Source organism: Canis aureus, chromosome 2 (genome assembly GCF_053574225.1).
Source record: "Canis aureus isolate CA01 chromosome 2, VMU_Caureus_v.1.0, whole genome shotgun sequence".
Taxonomy (NCBI): Eukaryota; Metazoa; Chordata; class Mammalia; order Carnivora; family Canidae; genus Canis; species Canis aureus.
In genome coordinates, this window is record NC_135612.1 from 12,611,743 (window position 1) to 12,630,989 (window position 19,247).

Consider the following 19,247-nt stretch of genomic DNA (forward strand, 5'->3'; position numbering starts at 1 on the left):
CACAATATATTTGACACCACTTCCCAATAGAGAAAAAAATATTCAGAGAATAATTTCGAAATAGACCACTGGCACTTCACTATTTCATAATGCAGGCCCAGCACAGATGAATGGAGAATTCTAAATAAGGAGATATTTGCAAACGAAGCAATTGCCTGATGGAATACTGTATCTGATGAAATGATGGGAGGAGAAGCCTACACTCAGAAGATTCAGTCAGCTCCTCAGTGATTAGGATAGACTGTATAAGCACGGCCTTATTTACAGTGCTTTCCCAGCTGCAAAAGCAAAATGTGAATCTCTAATACTCATCTACTATATCCACATGTGTGTGCAAATAGCAAATCCGATGTAATAAAAGAGATTCTGATTCCTTCGCTATCATAATCAATGTGTTTATATTCATGCCTCTCCTTTTTATTCATCCCAAACACCACAGTCATCAGGAGGCACTAGGCAGGACTTTTAACATTCTACGTCTTGTTTTTCTCTGTAAAATGAGGATAAAACTCATCTAGTCAACAAAGTCTAAATATTCTGCAGCTCAGCAATAAATGAAGACAAATATACACTAAATTGAGCACTTTTCCCTTTCAACTTGGTAAAAAATGTGTAGTACCTTCAAAGCCAAAGACAACAGGCTGGGAAGAACGCATGTTAAAAGCTGATTTGACCAAATAATTGCAATTGGAATGTCTGACCCACAAAATAGGTATTAAAAAAAAAAACAGAAGACCAATGCTTTGTTCTGAGAAAAGCAAAAACCTGGACACAAGCAACAGCTTTTGTTTTTCCAACAAATAGGGAATAGTGGCTCATCCATGAACATTCTTAATTTTGCTGTTTACACATACACATACATTGACAGGAAACTGGAAGATATATATAAGTTTGTCTTTGAAAGAGGCATTTACAGAACAAATTTTAGTGAATCAATTTCAAGCACAGTGTGAACAATAATCCACTTTCCTCCTTGCTAAAAATGTCTTAATGAAACAGTGAAAGGCACTTCTTCCCTCCTCCTAATTAAGTGCCACATGCTGTCTCTGCAGTGATCACAGGTCTCATTAGTGGCCAATGAAACTTTGGTATCAATCACATTGAGTAGTTCTATGTGGTCCACGTGTCTGCATCTTTTAGGAGTTTTTGCAGTTAAATTCTTTGACTGCAATCTGATTTGTAGAAATTTGTGGCAGCACTTAGAATGTGAAATCATTCCCCCCACCCCGAGAGGTACAGGGTAGGTGGGGACAGGGTAAGATGGGTTAGGCAGTAGTGAGCTCAAGTAAAACAGTAAGACAGGTCTTATTTTTGATACATGGCTTAGGATCTTTTCCATAGACAACTCAGTGTGATGTTAAAGTGTTCACAAATAATTTACACAGGATCTCTAACATCCTTTCTCTGTTGATAGTTTTCCCATTCCATAAGGAAAAGGTAAGCAAAGTTTTTTAAAAACATGTATTTATCATCTATCCCATACCTGGTATGGACTGTTTTATCAATTTTTTATCACACTTATGATAAAAAAGAGGTGAAGAAAGGAAGTCACCATTTTTAATAATCATCAAATTCATTTTGCCAGTAAGTAAGAGCTAAGCAAAAGAGCCTGACATGTTTTAAATTATTTGGTGAAAATTTTAGCCCACTGTCTTAAGCATAATCTAATTCAAAAGATTAGAAACAAATTTTAATTCAAGAGATTCAGAAACTTCCTGAATATTCTAAAGATATTTTAAATACTTTTGAGTGCACAAACTGAATTATAAACTTATCAATTTTCATGTTAGACTGTAAGTTCCTAGAAAGAAGAAATTGTATCTTATTCAACTTTCTATTTTTAAAAGCACTTATCACTACAGTGTTCTTTTTCATTAATTAAGTGAAGGCTGTATATGCTAAGCACTGAATAAATGTTTATTGAAGTAGAAAATATTTTTGTGGCAGACAGAGCCAAAAATGACCTCCAGTGATTCCCACCTACTGGTGCAATCCCCTTCGTGTCAAGTGGGACCTGTGACTTGCTTCTAATCAATAGAAGAGGCAAAGGTGATAGCTGGTTACTCTCATGATTAGGTTAAATTTTCTAAGTCTTCAATTTTTGTAACTGGAGAGAGAGCCTCTTTGTGCTGGCTTGATGAGGTAAGTATCTATATTGGAGAAATCCAAGTAGCAAGAAACTATAGGCAGTCTCTAAGACCTAGGCAGATTCCAGCCATTGACAGCAAAATACCAGTTTCTTTCATATATGGTTACCGGGAACCACCCAAACATGCCCTTTAGGAATTAGAAAGCAAAACAAAAGCAAAAACAAAAAGCCAGGTAAAGCCAGCTTATGACTAAACAAAATGTCTTCTTGTATGGTTAAATTTTTCTTGACCCTTCTTAAGAAATAAAGTCATGTATCATAGAATTTTTAGAGCTTAATCTCCAGAGGTTGCAAACACATGCTCACAGGATCAGATAAGGAATATAAATGAGCAAAGCAAGTCAACTGTAGCAAAACATAGCAGTGCAAGGGCTGCATAAATGACAACTATCATCATGCCTCAGTGTTTGAAATCCAATAAGGGGCAGCAGGGATGTAGCACACCGAAGAGCACAGGCTCCATCTAACTGGCTCAGTAGGTTTTTGCCTACAAATAATTATTGGTTCCAGTGTTGCTAGATACTGAGAGGTTGAGAGGTTAGTTTTGTTTTTTGTTTTTTTTTCCAAAAGAAACCAAAACCACGAGTTATTAGGAAAAAAAATATTTGATCTCTAAACATTGAAAAACTAAGTTATTAAGGCCCATCTAGATAACAAGGTGCTGTTCAAATAAAACATGTAGTCTTGTTTGACCCAACCCTTCATCTAGAGCTGAAGAAACAAAAGCCCAGTCTAGACTGATTACCTGTAAAAGGCCCTGCAATTAGGAAAACTTGTTTATTGTAACCCCATGTCATGCACCTAGAAACTATGGTATGAAATTAGAGATTAAGGATTCACATACACTCCTTTTTGAGTATAAATTATTGATTTGTATCAATTGAGTAAAACAAGGTACAGCTAGTTTTATAGTGGAAATGATATGTTTAGGAGGTTAAAGGACTCTTTTTTCCCTTTAGTCATTCAAAAGACAAAAGCAAAATAAATGCAAAATTCATCCAGTCGAAGCAGGACAAATCACTATTTACCAGTCATGTGCAACACTAACATTGGCTTAAATATTCATACACTTCAGAGCGAGGCTGTTAGCTTTCTTCTTTGTCTAAATCACACTGCCTTCCACTAACAGTGAGTGGATGTCAAACCATAGCTGCAGCCTCTTGGAATACAGCCAATTAAGGGATGCACAGTAAAGATATTCCTCCCTAGAGTTCACAAGGAATAATGGGGCAAAAGAAACCCAGCATCCCATCTCTGTGCACAGAGCCACTCAACCTTTCACTGAGCTTCACTTTTGATTTATGAGCTGGTGGCATAGGACTCAGATTTCAGAAGGTCTGATCATTTCAGTGATAATTGCCTAGGTGTGAAAGTGTGGATGATCAATAACATTATTGTGTCTTGGGTAGTCAATGGGTATACATATTCACATGATTTATAATTCAGGCAAACTGACCAATAGACATACTCAGAATGACTAATGTGGAAGATTCAAGTTGTTAAGAAATGTATCAGCAGCCACTTTCCCTTCTTAAGAAAATTCAATGAATTTTTAGACATGTATTATATAGCGGTGTTTAGTAATTAGTAAGTTTGAAAATGAAAAGTCCTATCAAATGAGGAAGTAGTCATAGAGTTAGTATAAAATAGTGACTAAGAAAGCATTTGGCTTTGGCTTTGGGTACATTACAGAATTTTTTACTCTTTACATTTAATTCTGCTAATTACCTTATCATAGGGTTGAATCACTAAATAGCTCTATAGAGAAATGTGAGGTACTGGGTAAGTAGCCAAACATATCTTCTTTTGATTGGGTTGAACAACTCTCATTCATGAAAAAAAGACTGGGGGCTATTGGCGTGTCCTTTAAAGAAACCCTCCTTGTAATTTGAATTCCTGGCTCCTAGTAGGGCATTCACCCTGAAGAAAGAAGAGAGGGGATCCTTGGGTGGCTCAGCGCTGGGCGTGATCCTGGGGTCCCAGGATCGAGTCCTGTATCGGGCTCCCTGCGTGGAGCCTGCTTTTCCCTCTGCCTGTGTCTCTGCCCCTCTCTCTTTCTCTCTCTGTATGTCTTTCATGAATAAATAAGTAAAAATCTTAAAAAGAGAGGAAAGAGAGCAGAGAAAGAAAAAGAGGGGGAAGGGGATAGATTTTTTTTAAAAGGTTTATTAAAGTAATCTGTGTACAAGGCCCCCCCCCCCAAAAAAAAAAATAATAGAGAAAGCCTTCTTTTAAAAGGCAATGAATAGCTATCATACTTTTTAAAGCTCCTGTTCCTACTGGCAATGGTGAAACCATATTAATTTGGCTATTTGAGTTCCTGTTGTAATACTGGTAATTTCCAAATTGTAAAAGAAAATCTTGTACCATTACTCCTCAATGTAGTAACTTTCGCACATCATTTACTGACCTTTTGCAGTGATAAAGTAGGAAAAAACTGACTTCCTAACAGGACTATTCTGGTTCACGATTGGGTAGAGGTGATCAATCCACCCTATTTCCCCTTCTGTGGTAACATTTCAAAACTAAGAGGAAAACTGTTCAACTAGTATCGTGATTTTCTTTGGAGAATGTCCTTTATCTCATTGGTAGGGACTCTGCTATTCTAGGCCTCAATGAACTGGAATTCTAGAGACGCAGGAAAACGTTGAAACCAAGGAATATGATTGAAGATACTGTCTGGCAGGTCAACTCCAACTACTATCTTCTTCCTAGGTCTATCTTAGTTTGAACCCCAAAAATCACTCTAGGAAATGTTTTAAGGATTCCTTTATCTATTAAATGATGCATTTTAGTTATAGACTTCTATGGTCTCTAGAACTTCCTGACTTCTTTCTCATTTGAGTTTTGGTTTCATGCATGTCTCTGCCTATGTTCTAGGTTGCACTTTAATTATTGTACCAATAGGATTAACTTGCCTCAGCCTCATTTTTTCCAGCCATTTAGTGATGATAAACCAAATTATTCTGTCTTTCTATTATAACCTCACTTCATTTCTATATACACTTAGACATGATACAGTGAAAAGCACTGACCACCAGAAACCAACAACCTAATTTTCATTTTTTAATGTAAATGTATGGCTTGGGGCATATCTCACATAATAGAAGCCTGAATGAATTAAATGAACCGTAAGCCCTGAGTATCTGCCCTACTTGATGCCATCACAGTGGTTAGCTTCATGGCTCTCAGAGCAGATATTTGGTCAATCTGCAGCACTGTGGACACATGTTATTTTAACCAGCTTTTGTTGTCATCACTCAGTTCCCCCATCAGAATAATCTATTCATCTCGCAAATATTTTCTGAATTCCTAACTGGAGCAAGGTAGCTGCTAGGCTTGAATCTTCATTGAATAAAATATATATTCTAATTCAGAGGCTGGCTCTGCTGGCAACTTCATGTGCGACTTTAGTCAAGCCATTTAACAGATCCGGGTTTTAAATTTGGTGTACTCAAAGTCCTTTTTTGTTCAATTGATCTATGAGTCATCAACGATTACAACTAACTCAGTGAAATTCACTTTTTAAAGTTACAAGTAAAGGAAATAAGTAATATTTTTATAAAAGCAATTTAAACTAGTTTTAAATTATAAATAAAGATGAATAAAGCTAGTTTCATGAAGGAAAGAGTACAGCCATTTACTCTCTGAATAAATGTATAATTATCTGTATAATCACATTTTCCAGTTTCTATCCATATTTATATATTCAGTTGTGACTGTAATTTTAGTCTTGAGAAGAGATCTTGATTTGACAGAGCCGAATATAAAATGTGATCTTGGAAATAAATAACTGTATTGAACACTGCCAACCATAATTCCACTCTTTCTTCAAGCATCTTTCTTCAAAGCCCCACTCTTTCTTCAAAGCACTTCAAAGGTTCTAACTCTTTAGCAAACAGATGAGCATGTGTGTACTCTGTACCAGGTCTCTGTGAGCTCCATGGCACACCAAAATGGGTCAGAATTATCCCAGCCTTCCAATCACTTAAAATGCAGGAGTGTGACGGACACAAAAACCCAAGCAAGTCTATAACTGGACATGGCTTGTTGCATCCCTCTATCAGTGGCATTACAGGAACATCCACTGTGCAGTTTCACAGAAAAGGGCTGGCAAAGGAAATGGGATGTAAATGTCCCTGACTTTTTTTTAAGGTCAAAGCTTATACATATACCATAATATTTACATATATTATTACATATATACACATAACACACATACATTACTTTTATTAAGAAACAAAAGCTAATATATACATAACACATAATTCATGTGTAATAACTATGCATATATGTGTTTGTGGGCATATGTATATAAGAGGAGAGTGAAATGAGGATCCATTCCTGTCATTAGATTAAAAGACTTAATATGTATGAAGTGCTTGGAACCATCCCTAGCATATAGTAAGGACCATAAAAGGATGAGCTATCAGGTTATGGGAATTATCTGATGCTGAGAAAGGTCAGTGAGCTGGTGAGAGTAAAAGTCCTTACCGAACTGCTTCAGACTGCCAAGCCTTGACCGTCCTGCCCCTTTTTTCTGGAATATTTGCCTAGCAGAACATCAATGAATGCACTCAGTCCTCTGCAATGCACAGTAGACAGAGAACCCAGTTAGGCCAGTCAAAGTGCCTCACCTGCTTTGCTATTTTGGGTGGTCGCTCAAGTGGCCAGTAACACTGCCCATGCTGGATTCCTTGTCTATATTTTTCTTAAATCTTTCACTGCCCTATTTTGCCAAATGTGCTAAGTTATTAATTTTTTATGCAAAAAGAGAAAAAGAGCACCTATAGGAAGAGAGGTCATTGCCTGACAAGAGATAATGTCTTTGAACAAATTAGGTAAGAAGCTGAGAATTAGGTAACTAGGGATTTGTAGTATTTTAATATACTTTCACCTCAAAAATGACTTGTTATTTTGTTTTTAACGTGTTATCTGTAGAATAAATTTTGAGATTTATGCATAATATCTTTCCTGGGAAAATTTTCTTGAAATTGTAGAAATATACAGTTTCTGACTTGTGTCTTTTAGAAGCTAGTTTCAGAGAGGATTTTGAGCTCTTGCTTAATTACATGGTGTATATTTTTTGCAATTTTTTTTAACAAATCCCTTTATAACTTTGAGAAAGTGTAGTATTAGGTGTCAGAAAATAAAACCTCATTTTATTCTTCTTTAAAAAAAGGCAATTAATAACCTTGTTTAAAAAACCCTTTTCAAAGAAAGTAATACTTTTATAATCTTGAATCTGATGACAACAAAAAAATTAGTCTTTCTTAATTTATAAGACAGAGAAGTATTTTTATGTTGTAGAGAACAAAAACCTCAGAAATACTGTCATCCATGGTACAAATCTCAAAACCTTTCACAAAACAATTACGCAAAGTACACCTGAATATGCTGTACTATGAAAATGGTGAATTAAAAATCTGTAGTGTATCCCCACTTCATTGCAGGTGAAGGCTGCTGCTGCTTTTCTAATGAAGTATCTTCCATCAGAAAGCTTTCAGCCAAAAGTAATAGTCCTTTCTCTAACAGCAGATGTTCAGCAATAGGCATTATCTGAGTTAGTAGAGAAGCTGTTCACCAGATTTTAGGAGCTAAATGTTACACAATAAAAACCTGTCAGTCCTTCAGTCACAATTTCAATGCAGCCTTGACCCTTAAGTGGGAAATCCACCTGCAGGGTCTTGGTTCCCCTCCGGCTTATTTCTCAACTTTGGACTACTTTTCCATTACCATCTCCACGGCTCTTTCCATTAACCAGTTAGTTTCTGATGCAGAAGAAACTTTAACACTAACAGCTGCTTCATGCTTAATCTATTTCCTTTTCTTGTTACGCTTGATCTATTTTCAACTGCTCCATCACACAGCCATAACCAGTATTCTGTGTTGTTCATCTGTGGATTTTATTGAGTCATTTTATTAGCAATTAATTTGATAAGCCTGTTAGTTTTTACAGCTATGGAACTAGCCCATGTAGGATTTGCAGAGGAAAAACAGAGACAAAGGAAGACCAAGGCACTAAAAGAATGGAAAATAGATGCAGGATTACAACCTTGAATTAGGATAGGAGATTGCTAACTGCACTAGAACAGAGCCACCAGTGAACAGAAAGGTTATGGGGAGACTACGCCATCAGTAGTGCTTTGAAAGGATTACTGAAGACATTAATTCAGAAAGGAGTATCAAAAATGACTCCAATACACCAGCAGTGTTTCATGGCAAGCTGAGCAACCAAGAAAAAGCTAGAAAAGCCATATCTTAAGATTTTACAGGTACTTCTCAGTGCCTTCTACTCCCCACTAAAACATGGCACCTGTTCTCAAGGAAAAGTGAGGATACTTTATAATGTGTTAATTATTCATCAAGACACAGGCTTGTGACTTTGTGCTGAATGCCTCTCGGTTTGTGAAAATCTGGGGAGTTGGCGTGAGGTTTTTTTCACCAAATGTGAGAAGGCAATGCTTTTCTGTATTTCCCTCCCAGCTTTGCTGAATTTGCAAACGTCTCTCACCTTCTGTTTCTCCATCTGCACATCAAGGAAATTACAGCAGCCCCCAACCTAATTCATGGGGGTATAAGAGTTTTTAATGAGACAATATTTATATAGTGCTTTGAGCTTCCATGGAAACTTTGCTGTATAAAAACTATTCTCAGGGTACTATTAGCACAGTCTATTGAATAAAATGAGAGCTTTTATTAAGAATAATTAACAAGAAAAATGGTTCTTCAGCAAAAGAGAAAAAGCTATGGGGGGTTACCCTTCAAAATATTAATATATCCTCTTAAATTTCTGTTTTAGTATGAATGACAAGAGCGGGGAGTTGATAGGAACAGGTAAAGCTAGCTAGACTCAGGAGCACATTTACATCTGGGTGCCAACTTTAGATTTGACCTCTCAAGGAAAGAGACACTTGATGCTTATTTAGATTTACAGTGTAAGTTGGTAAATAAACACAATTGGAGAAACACCTGACGGTATAGCTCTTTCACTTTTGAATTAAATCATTTTCTGTTGGAGCCATGTTCCGTGTTGAAAGCAACACTTAAAGAGTGCAATGAGGAAGGAGATAAGGGGAGACAAGTAGACAATGTGCTCTAGATAGAAAAGTACAAGTTGGTGGCTATAGGACTAAGATTCACTCTAAACCTCACAGCCAACCTGTCAATTCCATTTATTCCGTAAGAGTCTTTCAAGTCCCTTTTATTATATTATCCCTTGTATTAGTTGGCTAGGGCTACCATAACAAAGTATCACAGGCTGGGTGGCTTAAACAACTGCAACTTATTTTCTCAACAATTCTAGAGGCTAGAAGTCAAATACCAAGGTATCAGCAAAGTTAATGTATTTGGAGGCCTTTTCCCTTGGTTTGTAGATGGCTATCTTCCCCTTTGGTTTTCGCAAGGTCTTTTCTCTGTGTGTGTCCCTGTGTTCTAATCTCTTCTTTTTTATAAGGTCATCAGTCATACTGGGTTAAGGCTACCTTAATATCCTCAATTTAACTTGAATTATCTCTTTAAAGGTCCTATCTTCCAATATAGTCACACTCTGAGGTATTAAGGGTTAGGACCTCAATATATAAATTTAGGATTGGGGAGGGCACAACTCAGCCCATAACATCCCACATTACAATGGAGAAAATGAATGTAAAGAGGTGTTGTTTTTTTTTTTTTGTTTTGTTTTGTTTTTTTTTTAACGGCTTTAGAACCCTTTAGTTCAATTATGTGGTAGCATTAGTTTTGAGTCCTCAATTAGGATTCCTTGGTCTTCACTCTTGTGGGATGGAAGGACTACAAGGGTCTGAATGTGGGAAAGGAGTCATACTCAGAAGTCAGAAATAGTTCTGCATGTCTTCAAGAGATAATAATTCAGCCGAAGCCAATCATAAAAAAAAAGCTATAAAAAGGAATAGTATGTATTAGTTCATGTCATTGACAACTATCCCTCAATAGGTTAGTCATAGGCTTATAAAAACAACTTGGGAAAACACAAAGAGTACCTTTGCGGGCATGGCAGGGAGGGAAAATAGATTGCTTGGAGGTGGTAGGGACATGTTTTCATTATTCTTACTTTATCACACAACACCTAGAATCAATAGCTACTTCTTAAAGTATTTTTCCAAGTCCATGGTATCTCTGGGGAGATTTTTTTTTTTTTTAATAAATTAGTTCTTCGGTCTTACCCTCAGAAATTCTGCTTTAATTGTTCTGGGGTGGAGTCTGGGTGGACTTTGGATATTAGCTTTTCTTAAAGTCCTTAGATGATGGGTAAGAAGTGGATCAACTAGAAGCTGGGTATAGATTGGTTTTATAGATTTGGAAGGTGAGTGTTTATACACACTAAACTAAATGCACACATATACCATGACCCAGCAATTCCATTTTGGATATATGCCCAACAAAGTATTTACAAAATAAAATTATTTTATTTTATTTTATTTATTTTATTCCAAAATAAGCATAGCAATATTTATGACAGCATTATTTGCAATGGCCAAAACCTACAATCAACACAAATGTCCATCAATATTAGAAGAAGTAAATAAGTGGTGGCATTTTTTTAAATTATTTTTTTCTTGGAGTTCAATTTGCCAACATATAGAATATCACCCAGTGCTCATCCCATCAAGTGCCCTGCTCAGTGCCCATCACCCAATCACCCCAACCCCCCCACCTCCCTTTCTACTACTCCTTGTTTGTTTCCCAGAGTTAGGTGTCTCTCATGTTTTGTCTCCCTCTCTGATATTTCCCACTCATTTTCATTTTCATATGTGAACCATTTGGCAACAATGAGAATGACTGCATTACTGCTACTTGCGGACTCTCACAAACCTAGCACTGAGCAGGAAAAAGAAAAACAAACAAAAGAGCATAATACACTACTATTTATTTAATATATATAAATTTCAGAAATAGGCAAACAGTTTACAGTATTCAACATCAGGACAGGGCTTAATTCTACAGGGAGGTAATGTCTAAGAACAACGCAAGGGCTTCTAACAGATATGAATGGTTCAGTTTCTTAATTTGGTAATGGTTACATTCCAATGGTTACAAGGTATATTCACCTTGTGAAACTTAAGGTAAACACTCAAGGTTTGTACATGTTATATTTCAATAATAAGTTAATATTAAAAATGCCTACACAACTTTAACATGCAGTCAAGGTTGAGAACCTGAAGACTAACATCTATGGTGTCCCTTACAACACTGAACATTTTTGTTTTATTTTTCTCAGACCTTTTAAGATTGACTAACAGTAGTAATGCCCTTCATCCTTCATTGATACCTGTTCTTTTCTCTATGTCCTCTCAGGTTCACCCTCCACACAAAAGCTCCCTGTACGTGCTATAACTACCACTTTTTAAAATCTCGAAGTCCAAAGGTCAGTGATGCAGTCACAAACTATTTGATCATAAAAACAAATATCTCTTTATAACCAAGTGTTTACTCACTCATTTAGTTCATTGTGTATTCCATAAATAATCAGTGAAGAGAGGGAAGGAGGTCTTGATGCAATAACCTGGTACCACTAGACGCACTGGGCTTATGCAAGCACACCATCTTGTAGAGAGCAGAGTGAGTATGCTCGGTTTCTTCCAGTTACCCTGGAGATAGCCTGTCTCCTCAGCACCTCATAGCAACAGATAAAAGGCAGTCTACTTGCTACTAGTAAAGAACATGTTGGAGAAATCCTTTGTAAAAACCAACAAACACTTAATAGTTTTCAGGGATGAATTTAGCAACAAAGACCAATAGTGCTTCTTCCATATTCTATGGCTCTGAGCATCCAATCTAAATGTGCAAGTTAGGTAATGATTGCATTGCTGGCATCATACCCTTTCAGCCTTTTGCTCCTTATAAAACAGAATCGGAGAGATTTACATTTATAAAATTGTAAATACAAAGCCTTCACTTGCTGGATGGCACTCACAAGTGCAGAGTACTCAGCTGAATTGACTCTCATATCCTCAAGGGGACAATTCTATAGCCTCCCTCAGCTCCAAGAACCCAGGGACAGCTTGAACAAACAGATTCATGACCACAATGAAAGTTTTATGTATTTTACTCAGAAGAAAGGATGCTAATAAAAGCCTATGTATTGTGGCAGACTCATAGCAAATTTAAGGTAATTTTCTTGTGGATTCAACGGCATAGAAATAAGAAATGAGGCTTGTGGCTGATTACATCTTACACTTTAGTAGCAGAAGTGGCATTTACACTTTTACGAAAAGGGAACTGCCTTCAAAGGAATTCTGTTTAGAGTCCAATGCTCCCCCCAAGGAAAGGAGTATCACTTTTATATACTCAAGCTACTAAGGTTGAACCAAAAGCCATAAGGGGTGTGATAAAAATCTTTAAAAATACCATTTTTAAAGCAACAGGTTGAAGTTCCAAAACATAAGATTTCCTAGAGAAACTGTCTAAAATTTATGTAAACTTGGCATAACTTCTGCTAGCCAAACTTTCTTTTTTTTTTTTTTTTTTAAGATTTTTTTTTTTTAAGATTTTTTTTTTTTATTAATGATAGTCACAGAGAGAGAGAGAGAGAGAGGCAGAGACACAGGCAGAGGGAGAAGCAGGCTCCATGCACCGGGAGCCCGACATGGGATTCGATCCCGGGTCTCCAGGATCGCGCCCTGGGCCAAAGGCAGGCGCCAAACTGCTGCGCCACCCAGGGATCCCTAGCCAAACTTTCAATCTAAAATTTTTTCAACCTGTAAAATGAAATTATCTCCTTAATTTTTGAAGCTTGTAATAAAATTGTACATAGATTAAATAAAGGAAAATTCTCCCTTTCTCTCTCAAAATATATATTCCAAAACAAATATAAGAAACTACAATACTGCTCAATAAGTTTTTAAATTTACAATTATAAATGTATAATTGTAGTTAATTATCAATATCGATATTATTAATTTACCAGGAGGTCAGTATTGGGGAAAGTCTACTCCACTCATTTAAAATTATTTTTTATGTCTAGATTTTTTAAAAAGATATAACTCATTTATATATTTGAAAGACAGTGATCAAAGCAGGGAGAGGAGTAGAGGGAGATGGACAAGCAGAATCTGCTCTGAGTCCTGAGCCCAACGCAGGGCTTGATCTCACGTATGTCCAGATTTAATAAAATCAGTGGATCATATTACTCTTTATTAACAAATACTCACTGAAGACCACTAGTTATAATACCCTGTCCTTGATATTATAGGAGATAGAAAGGTATCTAAACAAGGCCCTCACCTTCAAAGTACTCATAAGTTCTAGTGGTCAACAGCAAAGGAATAACATGTGCAATGAATGCTTTAACAGTTCTGACTCAGAGCAACTATAAAATTAAACAGAAACAGATTTCTCAACTAGACCTTAAAAACTAGCCAACTCAGATAATTACAGCATTTTCCAGAGAGAAGGAACAATATGAACAATATGAATTCATAAGACAATTTTCCCCAAAATGGGTCCGTTAACAACCTGCATCACAATCCCTTTAGGAAATTAAACTATTGGTCGTATTCCTACTTCACATTTAGGATCAAGTAAGTCATTCTAAAGCCTAAGAATATAGATGTATTTCAATTCTGGTATGGTTAAAGGACAGTGTTATATTTTCAGGTGAAGGACATAGTGATTCAGCGATTCCATACATCACCTAGTGCTCATCACAAGTGCCCTCCCCAATCCCTATTTCACCAACCCATCCTCCCCACTTCCCCTATAAATTTTTACATATCCTGTCAAGCAATCACTAGTATCAAGAATAGAATGCAAATGATATATTCAAACTGAAGACTAACATAGAGAAAAGTAGATGAGGTCTAGGAAAGTGGCTAGAGATGGTTGTTTGGACAAAGAGTATGGACTTCCTTTTGTGAAAAAGGGAAACTTAATTTGAGAAGAACAAGATCAAAGTAGTGTTCACTGATTTGGCAGTGGTGTGAAGGACAGAGTGGAGTGGGCAGAGAAAGAGGCAGAGGGAAAAATGAGACGGCTACTTCAGCTGTCCAGAATATGTTCGAATATGTTCAAATGGGGACAGAAGTGAGTTAACAGAGGAAAATAAATGGATATTGAGAAAATTAAAACCACACTGTGATATTCACAACATGAAATAGACAATCTCACATCACTCTATCACCATATTCAGAGCAAGACATAGGCTAGGCAATGGATGTTTCCCTTCATTTGACTAATATCCCCTTTAAGAGTTGCTATTTCTTTAACAATGTTAATTCTACCACCATTTAATCTCCCTTTCAGATAGAAATTATTAAGAATCCCAATTTCTTAATTGAATTTCCTTATTTCCTTATTTTTAATTGAGATATTGATATATAAGGTTATAGAAGTTTAATGTGTGCAGCTTATTAGTTTGATACACTTACGTATCATCATGGGATTGAATGATTATCATCATGGGAATAGAGGACACCTCTACAATGTTCCATAATTATGGCTTTCTTTTTAATGCTGACAATTCATATCTAATCTCTTAGCAAATTGAAGTATATAAAGTGGTATTGTTAAATATATTCTCTACCCTCTGCATTAGATCTTCAGATCTTAGTCATCTTCTAGTTCTAAGTGTGTACCCTTAAATTACATCTCCATAAATGGGGACTTGGGTGGTTCAGTTGTTGAGTGTCTGCTTTTGGCTCAGGTCATGATCCCAGGGTCCTGGGATAGAGTTCTACATCAGGCATCCCTGCAAGGAGCCTGCTTCTCCCTCTGCCTATTCTCTGCCTTTCTCTGTGTGTCTCTCACCAATCAATAAATAAAATCTTAAAAAAAAAAAAAAAAAAAAACTCCGTAACTCTTCCACTCCCTAGCCCCTGGTAACCATTGCCCTGTTTCTATGAGTTTAGCTACTTTTAGATTCCACATAAATGAAATCCGACATTATTTGTCTTTCTATGTCTGCTTATTTAATACATTGCCACCTTCTTGATAGCATTCCACTAAGATCAAGACTGTACTTCCATAACCCCTTCTCAGTCACCCAAAACAAGCCCAAACCCAATAAAAAGTCCATCTAACACCCCTCAATGAAATGCTTCTCAAATTTTTCTAGAGTCTCCTTGCTATAGCAAGCTAAATAAACCTAACTTTGGCCACAGGTATATTCCACAGTGGACTTCAATACAAAGAATATCAAGACAGACAAATCAACACTAAATAGCTGATTAAAGAGAGATAAAAAATAACCTTAATGTATGAAGACTCAGAAGCTTGAAAGAAAAAGAGGTATCAGAAGTGTGAGCTAATTTTAGACTTGATAAACCTGAAGGGACAGGATTACATTCAAGAGAAAATTTTAAGCAGACAACATCTTTATGGGCGACCAGCAGTGGAGGAGACATCAAGGCCAGGTAGAGATAAAGCACCCTTGCACAAAAGTGTGCTTTATCTCCACTTCTAACCTGACACAAGACCCTCCCCTCCTTTTTCAGCCCTGTACAGCATTCAAAGATTCAGATTCTTAGGAAGGCATCCTTGGTGGTTTCTGACTAAGCACTTTTTTTTGCACAGCATCAATGAGGAGACAAGTCATTATCTAGATTTGGCCTTAAAAAGGAAGGAAAAGGGATCCCTGGGTGGCGCAGCGGTTTAGCGCCTGCCTTTGGCCCAGGGCGCGATCCTGGAGACCCGGGATCGAATCCCACGTCGGGCTCCCGGTGCATGGAGCCTGCTTCTCCCTCTGCCTATGTCTCTGCCTCTCTCTCTCTCTCTCTCTGTGACTATCATAAATAAATTTAAAAAAAAAAAAAAAAAGGAAGGAAAAATCCTGCCATTTTCAATGACACAGATGAACCTGGAGAACATTCTGGTAAGTGAAATAAGCCAGACACAGAAAAATACTGCATGATCTCATTTATCTGTAGAATCTTAAAAGAGAAAACAAAAAAGAAAAACAAAAACACAACTCATAGTAGTGAGAATGGTGGTTACCAGGGGCTGGTGGTGAGGTAATTGAGCGATTTTGGTGAAAAGATAAATTTCAGTTATAAGATGAGTAAGTTCCGAATATCTAATATACAGATGGTGACTATAGTAAATTATAATTTGGTATTTGAAATTTTCTAAGACAATGATCTCAAACATTCTAATAAACACACAAAAACATTGTAATTATGTGAGGTGACAGATATGTTACTTTGCTTAATTGTGGTCATGATTTCACAATATACATGCATTTCAAAATATTGCGTTTTGATATTTTGATATTCGCAAATATACCTTAAATATGTATGTTCATCACTTACATCTCAATAAAGCTGAGGGGAAAGTAATCAATGAAAAGCAATGAGCTAGTCTGTCTATTCTGATGTGTTCTCGGCCCCAGGTCTAGCACATCATATGGGTCTAGCACATCATATGAGCACTCAATGGATCTGTGTTCAGCAAGTAAAGAGGAAAAACAGAATCCAAGGGTGCTTGTCCACAGAATGCTAAGAATTTGGTCTCCTAATTACTGCTCTAACTGTGGGAGTGATGGACAGAGTCCCAGGGATAGGAATGAATGTGTACTGGTGATTTCAAGAATTTTAGAATGGAATGCAATGGAAACCTAAAAGACATCAGGCACACAGGATCTGATGAACAGACACTGAAACTCAAAATGTGCATCACAAACAGATGTGGGTTCAAATCTCGATTGTACCACTTCATAGACCAGGAAACTCATTTAAATGCTCTGAGCATCCATTTTTCAACAGTGAACTAGTTACAAAAGTGCCTACCTCATAGGATCAGGTTGAGAACTACATAAGCCAGTTTATGAAAAGCCCTCCACACCGTGCATGAGACATGGTTGGTGATTAACAAATGGTGATAAGATGAGACACCTGGGTGGTTCAGTTTGTTAAGAGTCCAACTCTTGATTTTGCCTCAGGTCAAGATCTCAGGATTTGAGATGGAGCCCTGCATGGGCTCCACCCTGAGCATGGAACCTGTTTAGGATTCTGTCTCTCTGCCCCTCCCTGAAGCTCATGCACACACATCCTCTCTCTCTCCCTTAAATAAATTTAGGAAAAACACAGCAACAACAATGAGGTACCATCTTATACCTATCAGGATGGCTACTATCGAAAATGAGTGTTGGCAAAGATGTGGAGAAATTAGAACTCTCATGCGTTGCTAGTGAGAATGTAAAATGCTGAAACCACTAACGAAGACAATATAACAGTATAAAAAGTAACAAATAATTACCATATTATCCAGCAATTTCACTTTTGGTATATACACAAAAGAAATGAAACCAGAGTCTCAAAGAGATCTATGGACTCCCATGTTCATAGCAGTATTTTTCTACAATATCCAAAAGGTGGGAGCAACCAAAATATCAATGGATAAGTAGATAAAAAAGAGGCATATACATGCAATGGAATATTATTCAGCCTTAAAAAGGAAATCCAGGTAGATAACTCTTGATGACATAATGCTAAGTAAAATAAACAAATCACAAAAAGACACATACTATATAATTCCATTTATGTAAGCTATCTAGAGTAGTCAAATCCTCAGAGACAAAGTAGAATGGTAATTTCCAGGGACTAGAGGGAGGGGAAAATGGAGAACTAATGTTTAATGGATAGACAGTTCCAGTTTATCAACATGAAGAGAGTCCTAGAGATTGAGTGCACAACCATGTCAATGTATTTAACACTACTGAACTGTATATTTAAAAATTGTTAAGATGGAACATTTTATATTATATACCTTTTACCACAATTTAAATAAACAACGGCAATCACACATGACAAGGAAGAAGGCTAAGGGATGAGTTGTGTCCACGAGAGGTCACCTTCACTCAGAGCTGGCCAGTGTCCATAACTGCCCAATATTCAGTCTCTTCAGAGCAGTGTCCTGCAACGATGGCTTTGTAGACTATCAAGAGAGTGAACAGGTAACAATCAAGGCACTTACATAACTTTAGGAAAGGCTGTTGTCCTCAGAACTAGTTCCAAAGAAACGGAGGAATACTGGGCTTAGGAGTCCAAAACGGGAAGAACAAGGAGCAGAGAATTTTAAAGTAGCTAGAAAGATGGGCAAGAGTCATGGAAAGAATATGCTGCAAGAAAAGGTAAACTTTAGGAGAAAGAATTTGAAGGTGGAGAGTTTCAAACTAAGGTCAATGATCAGGAAAGTAAGCCACACTTTTACATGAGTAGAATAGTGGTCATTAAGAAGTCAGAAGGTAAAATATATCCGACAGGGAATAGCAGCTAGGTTGTCTATTCTGACCTGGGCCATCAGGCTCCATTATTCCTGATTGCTATGGAAAATATGTAACTACCTGCTAGCTTCTCAGGCATAGTGACACACAGAGGGGGGAAAAACAAAGTCTGGAGACCAATTGGTCAATGTTGGACCTAGAACACTTTTAATACGTTGGTGGGATTCAAAGTTACATTCATTAAAGGGATCAAACAGGAGACTGAAATGAAAAATAGAGTGAACAGACAGTGATCATTCCTTTAAAGAAGTTGTTTTTAAAGAAATGAGAAATAAGGCATTAGTGTTAGAGGTCAGCAGGGACAATCATGAAAGATAGCTATGCTTTCACTCCTTCTGAGGTAGGAAACCTAAACCTCAGAACCTGTGAATATGTTCCTTTATAGGGCAAAAGAGACTCTGCAGAAGTGCTAAAGGTTAAGGAGCTTGAAATGAGAAGAGTATCTGCATTGATTCCGTCTAATCACATGAATACTTAAAAATGGAAAACTCTGGGGGCACCTGGGTAGCTCAGTTGGTTAAGTATCCGCCTTTGGCTCAGGTCACGTTCCCAGTCCTGGGATCAAGCCCCGCATCGGGCTCCCTGCTTTGTGATATAATTTTTTTTTTTTTTTAAATGGAGAACATTTCCAAGCCGGCTCAGAGATGCTATTTTGCTGGTTTTGAAGACAGAGCAATGAGGCCATGAGCCAAGGAAGGCAGGTAATCACTAGACTGAAAAGACAAGGCAACAGAATCTACTCTAAAGGTTCCAGAAGCAATCAATCCTGCTGACACCATGATTTTAGCCCAGTGAGGCCTGGGTTGAACATCTGACCTCCGAAACTAAGATAATAAGTCTGTATTGTTTTAAGCCAGTACA

The 19,247-nt window shown here is 37.1% G+C and overlaps 1 protein-coding gene across 1 annotated transcript in view; it reads right to left on the bottom strand.

Moving 5' to 3' along the window:
* The window catches only part of LOC144292809 (uncharacterized), a 481,267-nt gene that overhangs the window by 234,717 nt on the left and 227,303 nt on the right, over positions 1 to 19,247 (bottom strand). The window lies entirely within an intron of this gene.